The sequence below is a fragment of the Triticum aestivum genome, chromosome 4D (genome assembly GCF_018294505.1).
Source record: "Triticum aestivum cultivar Chinese Spring chromosome 4D, IWGSC CS RefSeq v2.1, whole genome shotgun sequence".
Classification (NCBI taxonomy): Eukaryota; Viridiplantae; Streptophyta; class Magnoliopsida; order Poales; family Poaceae; genus Triticum; species Triticum aestivum.
The window spans coordinates 501,469,869-501,484,274 of record NC_057805.1 but is presented as its reverse complement, the minus strand read 5'-3'; positions in this window follow the sequence as shown (position 1 = coordinate 501,484,274).

The following is a 14,406-nucleotide window of genomic DNA, read 5'->3' as shown; positions in this document are numbered from 1 at the left end:
AGAGATGTCACTAGTGAAATTTTGATTCTTAGTCCTTTATTCCTCATAAATATAACCTTGTGTGCTTTCTTTTCGGTCATTTTTTAAGCATATAAAAGTTAATTCCAAACACTCGCTATGCTAATCCTTTTAACTATCAAAGCTAGTGACATTGACAACCTCACCGTAAATGTTGGGGACCAAGTGAAAATTTCTTAACTGAGTGTAGGCATGATCATTGCCTCGCTAGATACTTCACAGATTGATACCTTGGTTCTCAACTGAGGGAAACTGCTACAAACCTTTGCGCTTCTGGCCCAATAGGATTTATGTTAGAACTTAAGAATAAGGCACATCTTTAGCAACTATAAGATAGAAAAGAAAACTACTATAAGACACTCGTCCAAAAGGTAGATACCTATAATTGATAAATGTCAGCTCGGGAACACACTAAATGCAAGTTAGGCCGCTAAAGCGTGTTGTCGCCAAACCATCAAGAAAACAAAATGCATGATAGGACGAGGTGGTGACATCATCCCTACTATACTAGAGTTACACCCACAACCCCCATTACTACACCATCTCAGGTTTTAGAGATGCAAGAACAAATGACTCAAGCCTACACGCGCTGACTCCGTTATCATGTAATTTCAATTCTATGAATGCTTCCAAGTGCTTATGAGAATATGATGTTGCCTAACTCGGATATATTTGTATTGCTTGGGAATGAAGGGAGTATGGAAAAGCGGGGCACACACTAGAGTTTGATAAATCATAGATATGGCAACATGTGAATATAGGGCGAAGAAGGGGCTTCAGGTGATGATTTCGGGACTTTGAAGCCACTATGATGACACGTGCAGTACATGAACGAAATATGCAAGATGACACTTTATACTTTCATCTATAGTCGCGTATAGGCATTTGGGCCAGGACCATGTTTTCAAAGTAAAAGTGTATGTGTAGTTTTTATACTTTGTTTTTGTATCAGAGACCGATTAAGGTTGGATTCACCTCCTCCCCCATTGGTTGGTTGAATCCCCCCTTTGTTGCTCCTTACATACCCCGCTAGGGTGTTGAATTAGGAAATGAGTTTGGTTTAACTGAGTTTTAGCGTCTGCTACTCTTTGTTGTAGACAAGGAGAGTCAAGAAGACCCCATGTACCGCACGTCATCGGGAAACCCATTGTGTTAGTCAAGTACTTCATCATATATTCACAATTCATCTTGCATATCATATCATGTCTCTTCTTAGGTTGCATGCATGGAGTAATATTTGTGATTAGGTTGACTGTTTTTCCAACACAATCAATAATCATATTGGAGTTAATTTAGTCACTGTCGGTGTCAAAACCGGCGGATCTCGGGTAGGGGGTCCCGAACTGTGCGTCTAGGATCCATGGTTACAGGAGACAGGGAACACGATGTTTACCCAGGTTCGGGCCCTCTCTATGGAGGTAATACCCTACTTCCTGCTTGATTGATCTTGATGAATATGAGTATTACAAGAGTTGATCTACCACGAGATCGTAATGGCTAAACCCTAGAAGCCTAGCCTGTATGACTATGGTAATGTGTATATCCTTTCCGGACTACACCCCCCGGTTTATATAGACACCGGGAGGATCTAGGGTTACATAGGGTCGGTTACATAGGAAGGAATCTTCATAGTTGATCACCAAGCTTGCCTTCCACGCCAAGGAGAGTCCCATCCGGACACGGGTACAGTCTTCGGCCTTCATGTCTTCACAGCCCATCAGTCCGGCCCATAGATAACAGGCCGGACGCCCGAGGACCCCTTAGTCCAGGACTCCCTCAGTAGCCCCTGAACCTAGCTTCAATGACGAGGAGTTCGGCGCACAGATTGTCTTCGGCATTGCAAGGCGGGTTCCCCTTTCCGAACTCCAAGATAGTCTTCAGATGTAATTATTGTATCCGGACCTGTATACACAATTGCAGAGGATATAATATTTTATGAGTCCAATCCGCTGACAACTTTTTGGTAATATGACATCATGCCCGCTCGGCCATTACTTTCGAACTGTTAGCTAGCCCGTCGCCCCACGTCTCGAGACGTGGTTTTATTGGCATGTCTTATCCTAGCGGAGATCGTGTCTCCCCTTCTTTAAGGGATTCTTATCAACCCGGACGTGGGTAACCCAACCATCGTTTGGGTACAACTCCTTGGGAGTTGGCAAGTTTCAAGGTCCAGGAGGAGACGTTCGATATTCATGGCCTTTATATAGGGGTACAGACCCGTCTTTTTCTTTCACGCTTGCTTCTTCCTCAACCCTTGCTACCCCGAGTTCCAACACCCGAGTTTCAGTAGCCACAAGCTCCAATCATGTCCGGATCCAGCTGTCAAGGCCGGTGGGTGGCTTCTTCTGTCACGGAGGGAGATATTGCAAAGCTTCGGGCGGCGAGGTATCTGGCCGCAAAAATCCATCATCGGCTTCCTACCAGGTTATTCCCACACCCAGATCCGGCGAGAGGGTCGTGTTCGTGTCCCACTTCCTCCGTGGGTTAGGGTTTGCACTCAACCCCTTCATTTGAGGGCTCATGTTCTATTACGGGCTAGATTTTCACGATCTGGCCCTGGACTCTATTCTTCTTATCTCGGCGTTTATCATCACGTGCGAAGCCTTCCTCCGAACTCCTCCGCACTTCGGCTTGTGGCTCAAGACCTTCGATGTGAAGCCGCAAGTGATAGAGGGGGAGCAAGCTGAGTGCGGTGGTGCTACAGTGAGCAAGCTTGCTAGCGTTGTTTGGCTAAAAGGATCCTTCGCCAAATCTTCTGATTTATGGCAGTAGGGGTGGTTCTATATCACCGAGCCCCGCGGCTCTAAGTGGGCAGCTGCGCCTGCATTTCGATCCAGCCCCCCAATTCAGCTTGCATCGTGGATTAATAAGGGTTTGGACTGGGGATCAACAGATGAGGTGCGGACTCTGCAAAGTCGCATCTGAAGCCTCATTGAGAGGGACATCAATATTGTTAACGTTGTTCAAGTAATGCTAGTTCGTCGGACCCTGCCGTGCCAGCGACGGCCTCTCCGCCTGTGGGAGTTCAATCCAGAAGGGCCGCGAACTCTTCAGCACTTCTTCGGCACTACGCACGAAGGAATGTGGACATTATTTTTCGGGAAACGAAGGCAATGGCCGACACCACCGAAGATGTCGGCCTAGACTGTAACCATCCGGATACCCCGGTAAGTACCCGTTTGCCGAATACCTCATAATCAGATACCCAGTGGCAAGATACTGACCGAATCATCCTTTTTCAGGGCTGGATAAAGAAGGTGGGACGGATTAGGTGTCCCGCTCCCCTTCCCGAAGACTCAGCTAATCCTGTGCTAACAAGGATGCTGGCCTCGACACCATACCAGGCGCCGGCAAGGGAGGGCAAAGAGGAGAGCGAGAAGACCCGGGATGACCTTTGTTTCGGAAGTATGTCGGATACAGAGTCCGGAGAAATCGACCTTTCCTCGCCTGAAGATAGAGGCGAAAGAGGATCCAGCATCCCTTCTCCGAGTAGGAGGAAAAGGGTCGCCTCCGAAGGTTGGGAGGGGCGATCCCCCCAAAGGGGCAAGATGCCACCGTTGAGCGGCTTGGGTTTAGAAAGCGACACCGTGGAACAGCTCCGACAAGGGGACAAGCCCTCGGCCAAACCGTAAGTGAATCCGGAATACTTTGATAGCATCCCGCTCCTTGCCGTTACCGAAGATATACGTAACGCGTCCGTGCATTTTACAGGTCGGCGAAGAGTGTTTCTGGGCAATCCTCATCTTCGGGAGGTCTCCTCCCAGAGATGATGGAGAGCGAGACGCCTCCCAACCTCCTCACCCAATAAGGCGGACGACTCTGAAGTGTCGTCGCGGAGGGTTCTTCTTGATCAACAAGCTACGCAGGGGATAAAAGAGGCAGTACCCGAAGGTGGATCTTCGACCGTCCGAGATTCTGGGGCTGACAATAAAGGCCCCGAACTGTCTGGCTCGCAGCCGACGGTGATTCTGGAGACAGGTGAACAGATTCCTTCAAAGGATGGTGGTGCTCCTAGAGCGGCTTCCGGAGACCCGGAGGCTCCGGATATATTGTGGGACATGTTGCGAAAAGCATCTGTCTCGGGGGAACAGCGTACCTTGATGGGTACAGTGGTTGAGAATATTTTGTCCGCGAAGAGCGGATTGAATGAAGCCTTCATGAGCCTGCTAAAAGGCTTCGAGGTTTGTGATATAACATTTTCAGCTATGTTTTATTTGCAAAGATGCACCTGTGTATAGGTAGTAGCCCCTGAGACTCGGGTTGGCTTCCACTGGGAAGCGAATCGGAGGATCAAAAAGGATTACTCAAGGACTGATCTGATAAACTTGAACGCAGGATGTTTCCCCCTTAGCTACTTCCCAGACTATGGATATTGCCGAGCTGCAGCGGAAGCTTGATGTAGCAGGGGATGACCTTGCGTTAATCAATATGCGTCTTGACGAATCGCAAGGTATGTATTTTGGGCAATCCCCATACATTTTTTATGGTATAAGCATGATGCTAAAATCTGTATGCTAGAATATGCGTGGCTGCAGATGGTGCTGCCGCCGTTGAAGTTCTTCGAGCGGAGCTGGCCCGGGCCATGGAGCAGGCCCGGTGTAGCAATGCGGCTGCCAAAAAGGCATCGGCTAAGTTAAAAGCCGAACAAGCTGCACGGCGCCAAGACGAGGAGAAGATATCCACGATGACGCTCAACTGGAGAATGCTACTGGCCGCTGTGAATTTCTGGAGAAGGAGAGTAAAGCCTTAACGGCTGAACTGGACAAGGCCTTACAAGAGGCGAGAGAAGCGCGATCGGAATCCAGAGCAACCCGTGAGGAGATCCGGCAAGCTAGGGAGATTGCGGCTGGTAAGCTGTTTCTGCTGCAAACTAAGTTCGGTGATCCGAACTATGCTCAGCTTAACCAAGTGTGGAGTTCTCCGGACGAGTTTTTAGACCTGCCGAAGAGTTCTTCCGATGCGGCGCGGTATTGCCAAGTGCGAGATGGGTATGTGAACAGATGTCCCAATGGACCGAACTTCACAGGATATCCGGCGCTGCCATGAAGAACGTCATAATCCGGTTGTGGCCAACCGAGCCTGTTCCGAATAGCTATTTCGGTTTGGTGCAAAGGCTTGTTGACGCGGTGCCGCCTATCGACGCTGTGAAGCGGTCAACGTGCATTGAGGGTGCACGGATGGCTTTTGCCGGAGTCAAGACATTCTAGGGGAAGATGAAGGCCGTCGATGTTGCGACGAAGAGTCCACCCAAAGGCAAGGACCGTCCTGAACCGGAGCATTATTTTGATGATGTCCTAGAGGCCGCCCGCTTGATAGAGGGTTAGTGCTCGAAAGACATAATGTTCGAGTGAGGTGTATGAGAATTGTAAAGGACAATTTTATAGTTAATCTATTTTTATGTTTTGCTCGAAAGCTTGAATTCCTCCTGTGCGGCCGTTTTAATATAATCTGAAAGTTTTCCAGTCGTCGGCTTCAGCCCCCTCGTAGGAAGTATGGGGGTGTTCGGAAAAGCATTTAATCACTCTTTATCCAACGTCTTGGTCCATGAAGGAGGTGATAATGCGGCAAACCACGCAATCGGACTATAGGCCGTTAACACTTTCACTTAGCCATAGGAGTTTTATGGTGGGACTACGACATAGCCTCTGGTATGTATGAGGCGTATGGTGCCTTACATATTTGATCTGAAAAAGATCCCTCGTGTGACACGGAGAATCGCTAAAGATTCCAATAAGTTGTCAAGTGGTTGACCAGCTCTCACCGCATCATGACAGTCAGTTTTCGGCTTTCTCTACTGAGGTACTTGACCAGATGAACCGGAAGCACAATCACAGTAGTTCTCCCTTTACTACCCTAGCCGATCGAGCGGAACGTCGGGTAGCAAGCACAGGAGCCGGGCAACCCAACTATTGACCCAAGACAATGATTCGGAGCTGATGCATATAAGGCCAAACTTGCGACGCCGAAGTACGCTGTAGAGCTGTTCGGGCTTTTGCTGGCAACTCATTTGTTCCCATACCGAGCCCCTGGCAGGTTATGTCAATGTATATCTGTGAAACAACCATGGGAGCCGTATTTAGTGGCGAAACAACACGGATGATTAATTCGGATACTGTTTACTGGGAACTGAGCGATATGCCAATGATTACTTATTATATATATATAATCCATCCTCCCGGCTATTTGACATGCTCGGGGTCGGAGGCGGAGGAACAGGCATAGTACAGGCTCAAAATAGAGAGTGCGGTCTACAAAAAGTTATTTTGGACCTCCTGTCGCACGTCTGCGCCGGCAGTCCTTGGCGGGGGGAATCCTTGATGGAAATAGCCCCTTAGGTGAGTGTACGGATCCGAACTCCGATAGAGCCAATTTTAGATGTTTGTCCTGTTCGTCACCTGTTTTTAAGGGATAGTGAAGGAAGAAATAAAAAGAGAGTAGATAAAAAATGTTACGGGAATGCTTGCAGGCTTGTCCGTAGTGTGCTTCCGCCAATGCCCATGGTATTTTGAGTGCGTAGTGATGTATGTGCGGTACAAATTTTGCAGGTGTGCGGGATGGGCGGCGGAAGCTGGGTTGCTATTTCCGCTCCGGGAGTGGTCGATCCACGGGTGGGAATTGCTTCTGACCCCCGGTAATTTGTTGATGAATGCCTCCGTCGTCCCTGTCGCCTGACGGCCTCCTCCCCTCGTGTTCGGCGTTGAGCTTGCCGGCCTGCTTAAAGACCCAGCAGTTTCTGTTGGTATGATTAGCTGGTTTATCGGGGTGGCAATGAATCTGGCAGGGTCGGTCCAATATCCTGTCTAGGTTGGATGGTTCGTCTCGGTTCGCCTTGAATGGCTTCTTCCGTTGATCGGGCTTGGGCTTGCTGAATCCGGCGTTGACCGCTGTGTCGCATGATCTTTCATTATCATTGCGACTGTTGTATTTGCTTCGTCGTGGCTTGCCGTTGCCATCTCGGATTTCGGAAGTGCCCGGGTCACTGCGATGTTGCTTCTACGAGCGAGCCAGCTGTCTTCTCCCGCGCAAAAGCGGGTCATTAGAGCAGTAAGGGTTGTCATGGATTTAGGTCCTTCTTGTCCGAGGTGGCGTGCTAGCCATTCGTCCCGGACGCTGTGTCTGAAGGCCGCAAGGGCTTCCGCGTCCGGACAGTCGACGATTTGGTTCTTTTTGACTAAGAACCGAGTCCAGAGCTTCCTGGCTAACTCTCCGGGCTGCTGGACAATGTGGCTTAGGTCATCGGCATCTGGTGGCCGGACATACGTTCCTTGGAAGTTGTCAAGGACGGCTTCTTCCAAGTCTTCCCAGCTGCCTATGGAATTTTCAGGCAAGCTGTTTAGACAGTACTGAGCTGGCCCTTTTAGCTTTAGTGGGAGGTATTTGATGGCGTGGAGGTTGTCTCCACGCGCCATATGGATGTGGAGGATAAAATCTTCTATCCATACCGCGGGGTCGGTTGTTCCGTCGTATGATTCAATATTGACGGGTTTGAATCCGTCAGGGAATTCATGATCCATTACTTCATCAGTGAAGCAAAGAGGGTGTGCGGCGCCTCTATGTTGGGCCACACTGCGACGTAACTCCGAAGGAGCCCATTTGCGGTTTTTGGCTCAGGCGTGGCTAGGTTTGTCACGTCCGAATAGGTAGCCCTTGTCGCGTGTCGAGGCATGCCCTCATGATCCGTAGATCGATCTTGTGTGTCCTGCTCTACTATCCGAGTCCCGTCGGAGGTCGTCTGTACAGCCATAGCCGTGTTATTCTTGTCTTTACGGCGAGGTGGGGTGGTCTGGTGTTTGGCTTGAGTTGCCTCTTTATCCAGACAGAGTTGTCGACGACCTGCCGCATTGTGTGATGATGGTACGGGCTCCAATGCCTCGTCATCGGACTGAGGTAGCGATATATGCTTCGGGTAGCTTTTGACTGGGCCACTAAGGCCGTATTCTTCGGCGGCCAGGACTTTGGTCCATCTGTCGTTGAGTAGGTCTTGGTCAGCTTGAAGCTGCTGCTTCTTCTTTTTCAGGCTCCTCGCAGTAGCTATTAGCCTGCGCTTGAAGCGCTCCTGCTCGAGGGGTTCTTCGGGTACGATGAAGCCTTCATCGCCGAGGCTTACCTCGTCTTCGGAGGGCGGAAGGTAGTTGTCGTCCTCCGAATTGTCGCTGGGCAGGGCCTGTTCATCGGGGCTGGCTTGCCCGTTTTCTTGTTCCTCCTGTTCGGATCTTACTCCAACAGGGTCTTCATTGTATTCGGAGTCGTCCGGAGTACTTTTTTCTCCGGTGCCAGCGTTGCTGCGATGTGACTTGGAGCGGCGTTTTGGGCGCCGGTACTTAGACTGTGTCTCAGGAGGTTTATTCTCAACTGGATCTCCTTTGTCATCGTCGCCAGCTTTTTTAAGTGTATCAACCATGTACACGTCGTACGAAGGGGTGGCCATCCCACGTCCGGTGACTGGCGGGTCTTGTCCTTGCTCCTTGTCGGCATCATCGTCTATACCGTCAATGTCTTCGGAGCCATAATCAGGCATGTCAGTTAAGTCCTCGACAGTGGCTATGAAGTGGGTGGCGGGTGGGAAGCGAAATTCTCCATTATCAGCCTCTAGCTCGAACCGGACATAGTTAGGCTGTGAGTCCCCCGCTAGGGACAGGTTTTTTAATGAATTTAGCACATCGCCGAAGGGCGAGTGTTGGAAGATATCTGCGGCGCTGAACTCGAAGATCGATGACCGATCCAGCTCTGAGCCCGCGGGCGTGCGTGGTTCGGAACTTATAGCCGGAAACGAGTCCGGAATTCCGTTGACGCTGACATTGCGAGGTGGTGAGTCCGTGTGCGGCTCCCACGCCGCGTGTTTTGTGGTTTTGGATGGCGCGATCTGCTCCAGATCTAAGGCCGTAGCAGTTACAGGAACCATCTCCTGAATATGGTCCGATGACAGATTTAAGTCATGTTCATCGGAATGAGGGGGAGCGATCGTCGTGGTCTCAAATCCGTTGAAGATCAAGTCTCCACGGATATCTGCGACGTAGTTCAAGCTTCCAAATCTGACCTGGTGGCCAGGGGCGTAGCTATCGATCTGCTCCAGATGGCCAAGCGAGTTGGCCCGCAGTACGAAGCCGCCGAATACAAAAATCTGTCCGGGGAGGAAGGTTTTTCCTTGGACAGCGTCACTATGGACGATCGAAGGGGCCATCGAACCTTTCGTCGACGGCACAGTGGAACTCTCAATGAAAGCACCAATGTCGGTGTCAAAACCGGCGGATCTCGGGTAGGGGGTCCCGAACTGTGCGTCTAGGATCGATGGTTACAAGAGACAGGGGACACGATGTTTACCCAGGTTCGGGCCCTCTCTATGGAGGTAATACCCTACTTCCTGCTTGATTGATCTTGATGAATATGAGTATTACAAGAGTTGATCTACCACGAGATCGTAATGGCTAAACCCTAGAAGCCTAGCCTGTATGACTATGGTAATGTGTATATCCTTTCCGGACTACACCCCCCAGTTTATATAAACACCGGGAGGATCTAGGGTTACATAGGGTCGGTTACATAGGAAGGAATCTTCATAGTTGATCGCTAAGCTTGCCTTCCACGCCAAGGAGAGTCCCATCCGGACACGGGTACAGTCTTCGGCCTTCATGTCTTCACAGCCCATCAGTCCGGCCCATAGATAACAGGCCGGACGCCCGAGGACCCCTTAGTCCAGGACTCCCTCAGTCATTGCTAAAGCACACCATCGAGTGTTCGGTGTGGTAGGATCATTGAAGTCTCATATAACAAGATCACTATTATCTGATTGAAAGATCGAGCCACCTTGTAACTACTGGTCTGAAATCTCTCTATTTTCTAAAATAAAAAAACTATCGGTCTGAAAACCACAAGCCAAGAACAAAATTTAGAAGTGTCGATGTGGTCATAATCATCAAGGCATCACATGCGTCTGAAGCAAATGAGGGCCCATGGATCCAAAAGATCAAAAATATGCAAACTTAGCAGTCAAAGATACAGCTACAAGGAACTCCTATTCGGCGCTCCACGCACCAGGGAAGCTCCCTAGCACCCACGCGCCAACGCTGGTGGGTCGGTCCATGTACACAATCGCATTTGAGAAAAAAAAAACAAAAAAGCGGAAAAAAATCATGAATTCAAAAAAGTTCACGGATTTTGAAAAATAGGTCATGAATTTGAAAAAAAGTTCATTGATTTCAAAATAAGTTCACCGATTTTGGAAAAGTTTACCAAATTTGAAAAAAAGTTCATCAAACTGAAAAGTTCATCAAATTTGAAAAAAGGTTCATCAAATTTGAAAAGTTCATAGAATTTGAAGAAAATTTCATCGATTTTGCAGAACTTTCTGTAAACTTCATCAATTTAATTTTTTTAACAATTTTTGAAATTTCGTCAATTCTGTAAAAAGTTCACAAATTTGAAAACGTTCAGCGATTTAAAAAAACTTCACCGATTTTGGAAAAAGTTCATAAAAATTAAGTAAAGAAGAAATAAAAAGGAAAAGGAAAGAAAAGAAAAAGGGAAAGGAAAGAAAGAAGTAAAAGTATAAAAGAGAGACCTTGTCACAGCAATCGTTATGGTCAATGTGGTTGGTGCAGTTTATTGTGGACAAGAGATCTCTGCTTTGACTCTCCACATGAGCGTTAGTTTTTTCTCTTTAGACGGAAAAAATAGCCAAACCGGCCGGCCCAGCTTGGAGGGCTTTAGGTGCCCATTTGCAAAATGAGGGCGTCTGAAGCGGCAAATAGGAAGCGCCAGCGCTACATGCCAAACATTAATTTAACCCATGGTTTTCGAGAGTTGCGATTCGGTGCCTAGCCTCATCTGCACCCGCGCTGAAGAAAATTTCAAAACAAATACTAGAAAAAAAAATCAAAAAAATCCTTTTTTGCATGATAGATAATTTGATGCGTGAGGTCCGCTCCAAATTTCAGATCATTTGGACATCTGAGTAACTCTCAGCAAAAAAGAAAATTTTGGGGTATGTAAAAAAGTTTACTGTTCTGACCCAATTTTTTTTTTGCTGAGAGCTACCCATATGTCCAAATGATATGAAATTTGAAGCGCACCTCATGCATCAAATTATTTATCATTGAAAAATAGAATTTTTTTGTATTTTTTTGTGATTTTTTTTTGACCGGGTGCAGATGAGCTTGAGCTCATAAATGGATATTCGATGGTTTTCTCATTTCCTTGCGTCACGTTTCGTTAGTATAATGTCATTTGGCCCAAGTAGTATACGGGCTTCCACTAGAACACTTGCAACTGGGTGGGTCGGCTAGGCCCATTTGTACCACCAAGCCGATGTCATTTCTCGTAGTTATTATTTCTCAAAAAAAATCTCGTAGTTATTTTAGCATTTGCCGGTGAAAGAAAAAAGTTATTTTAGCGTTTAGTGTTTCCTTAGAAAAACAGCGTTTAGTGTAGTGGTACTTGTGGAAATACTGCCACTAGTACACTCTTTTCTACGTATATGCGGTACAAATACTGGTCGTCTGTGACACGTCTTGCTGGAACACCATGGCCTCTAGTTGCCCGCGATCTAAACACGCGGGCGGACAGGGAGGTTTGGTCTATGGGTGTATATACACCCTGTATGAAAAAAACAAATTAGTAATTAAGTAAAATAAACTTGACCTTGCAGAAAAAAAAAGAAAAAATCCGTTGACTTCTTTTAAAAATCGGCCAAAATAGTGTAAATAGTAACATATTGTAACAAATAATTTTTATTGCCCCGAAGTCAACGCAGGTTTTTTATTTGTGAAAATTTATATACTAGTGCAAAAGAAAGTCGAGTTTTTTTCGCTGGAAAAGAAAGTGAAGTTTATTCTACAAAAACTTCTTACTATTTTTCGCTTTTATTTTTAGTTATTTTTTCCCACATCACGTGTATATTACACCAAGAAACAGCAAAGGATATTTCCCACACGTGGGGACTTTATTATGCTCCCTAATGTAGTGCATATAGATTTTATGGAAAGTCAAATTTTACATACTTTGATCAAGTTTGTATACATCATAATACATATTCTTTTTGCGAGTGATCATAATACATATTTTTATATCAGTATTTTTTTGCATCGACATTTTATATCAGTATATACATATCATATTATATACTCCCTCTGTCCCATAATATAAGAACGTTTTTGACACTACACTAGTGTCAAAAACGTTTTTATATTATGGGACGGAGGTAGTACATCATAAGGCATGTTTTTATATCTTATATATTTGATATTGTAGATATAAATAGTGTTCTCTACAAATTTGGTCAAAGCTTGGAATATTTGACTTTCTAAAATACCTATATGCACTACGTTATTGAACGGAGGGAGTAGCTGGAAGCCCCAGTGAGCTAACCAGGGTATACCTGTGGACAATGTGGATTAACCAGGGTATAGGTAGTATCATCATATCATCCTGGCCTCGGGGAGGACATCAATGGCAGTGGCACCACACTAGTACATCAATGGGGGGTAGCACATGCCGACAGCAGCCTCGGCACACTAATGGCGAGCAGCTACTCCACCTGGTGAGAGTGGGAGCAACCAGCAGCATCCTAGACTTGCACTGACCTTGGCGCTCGACACGACGGGGTGGTGCCGCGCGCTCGGGGGCCGGGGGCCAGGGCCAATTGGCGGAAGCAAAGCCGAGGACGAGCAGACGAGAGGCTTTCCGCTGTGGCGCCTCGTGCTCGTGCTGTTTACTTGGCGGGGTCGGTGTCGGGGCCAGCCACCTTTACGCCGCCTGCCTGCCGCTGCGTGCTGCACTGCACTGCTGGGAGCGAGAGGCGCCGATCGCTCGCTCCGTCTGATCTGATGGGCGTCACATGCGCCATGCATGGCACGCAGTCCCACTCCCGGTCCATCTCCTCTCCTCTTTCCACGCAGCGTCGCGGTGCCGACTGCCTAGCCGCTGCCGACCAGACCTCGCCGTGCCACGGCGTCAGTGCCACCGCCCCGGCCGGCCGGCCGGCCGGTGTCTCCTTGCTCCGTGCCGGCGCGCGCCGCGGCGCACGAGGAAACCGGCCGCCCGCTCGACACGTCGACAGCGCGCGACGCTGTTTTCCAAGCGGATAACGCCTCACTGGTCCGAGGGGCGTGGAGACCGAAGCGCGCACTGCCGTGCCGTGCCGTGCGTGCTCCGTCCTCGGTGCGCGCGCTGCTCCGACCCTTTTCCTTTTGCCTGAGCCTGACGAGACGTCTTTTGTACGCATGCGTCCACGCGCCCCTAAACTAAAGCTCGCACGCACGCACGGCCATGCGGATAGATGTGGCGTGGTGATGGTGTCGTGCCTGCCTCGCGAGGCATGGGGAGAGTATCAGGTGATACCACCTTCTAAATGCTCCCATGATTCCATTTGAAAAAACTTAATTTTAAGTGTTTCGAAAAAATCTGAAAAAAAAATTATAGATGTTCACATCACATGAATGTATGGTCCATAAAAATTTCAGGTCCAAATTCTATATACACATTGAGAAACAAAAAAGACAAATCTGAATGTGAATAGTGACATTTTGACTTTTGTCTTTTTTGATACTATTCATGCTGGATTTGTCTTTTTTGTTTCTCAATGTATATTTCAAATTTGGATCTGAAATTTTTAGGGATTGTACATCCATGTGACGTGAACATCCATAATTTTTTTTAGAATTTTTTGAAACATTTAAAATTTTAGAAATGGTATCATGGCATCACCTAAGAGGTGGTATCATGTGATATTTTCCCCGAGACATGCATTCCGAGCATGTGCATCGTCCCCCGCTTTCCCGGCGTAACGCGTACATGCGTGCTCCATGTGTCTGCGCGAACACATTAGGGCATCTCCTACGCCGACTCTCAAACCGTCTGGGTACCCTGCATCCCAACCGTGCTGTCCGAATAGATTGTGTCATCCAATGCGGGTCTTTATCGGTCCACAAGAGAGTGCAAAACATGTTTTTCCCTGTAGATCAGAGATAAACATCGGGCTTTATGGACATCCGGACCGCTGTCATGTCCGCTTTCCTGACCGCCCTGATCCACCCAACCCCCTCCCCCCCACACGCCCCTCCCACGCCCCGCGACGCATTCATGCCAGCCCAGAGTATGCAACGGTCGGCGTTGATGCCTGTGATTTGATCGGACGGGAGGGCACGTAGACGGACACGGCCTCTCACTGCCGGCATTGTAGCGGCGCCGAAAGAGTACGTGTTGCCCGCTGCTCGCCCGGCTAAACACGTCTCCTCGCCGCATTCAAACGGCGGGAGACTGACTGCCTTCCTTCATTAAAACTCGCGCGTGTGCCAAAAAATCTATTCCGACCACACGTTCATTCGTGAGCCGCCCGTCATTAAACACAACACATGTTGGCTCCGGCCGTCCCCCGCAATTAAAACGATGCTA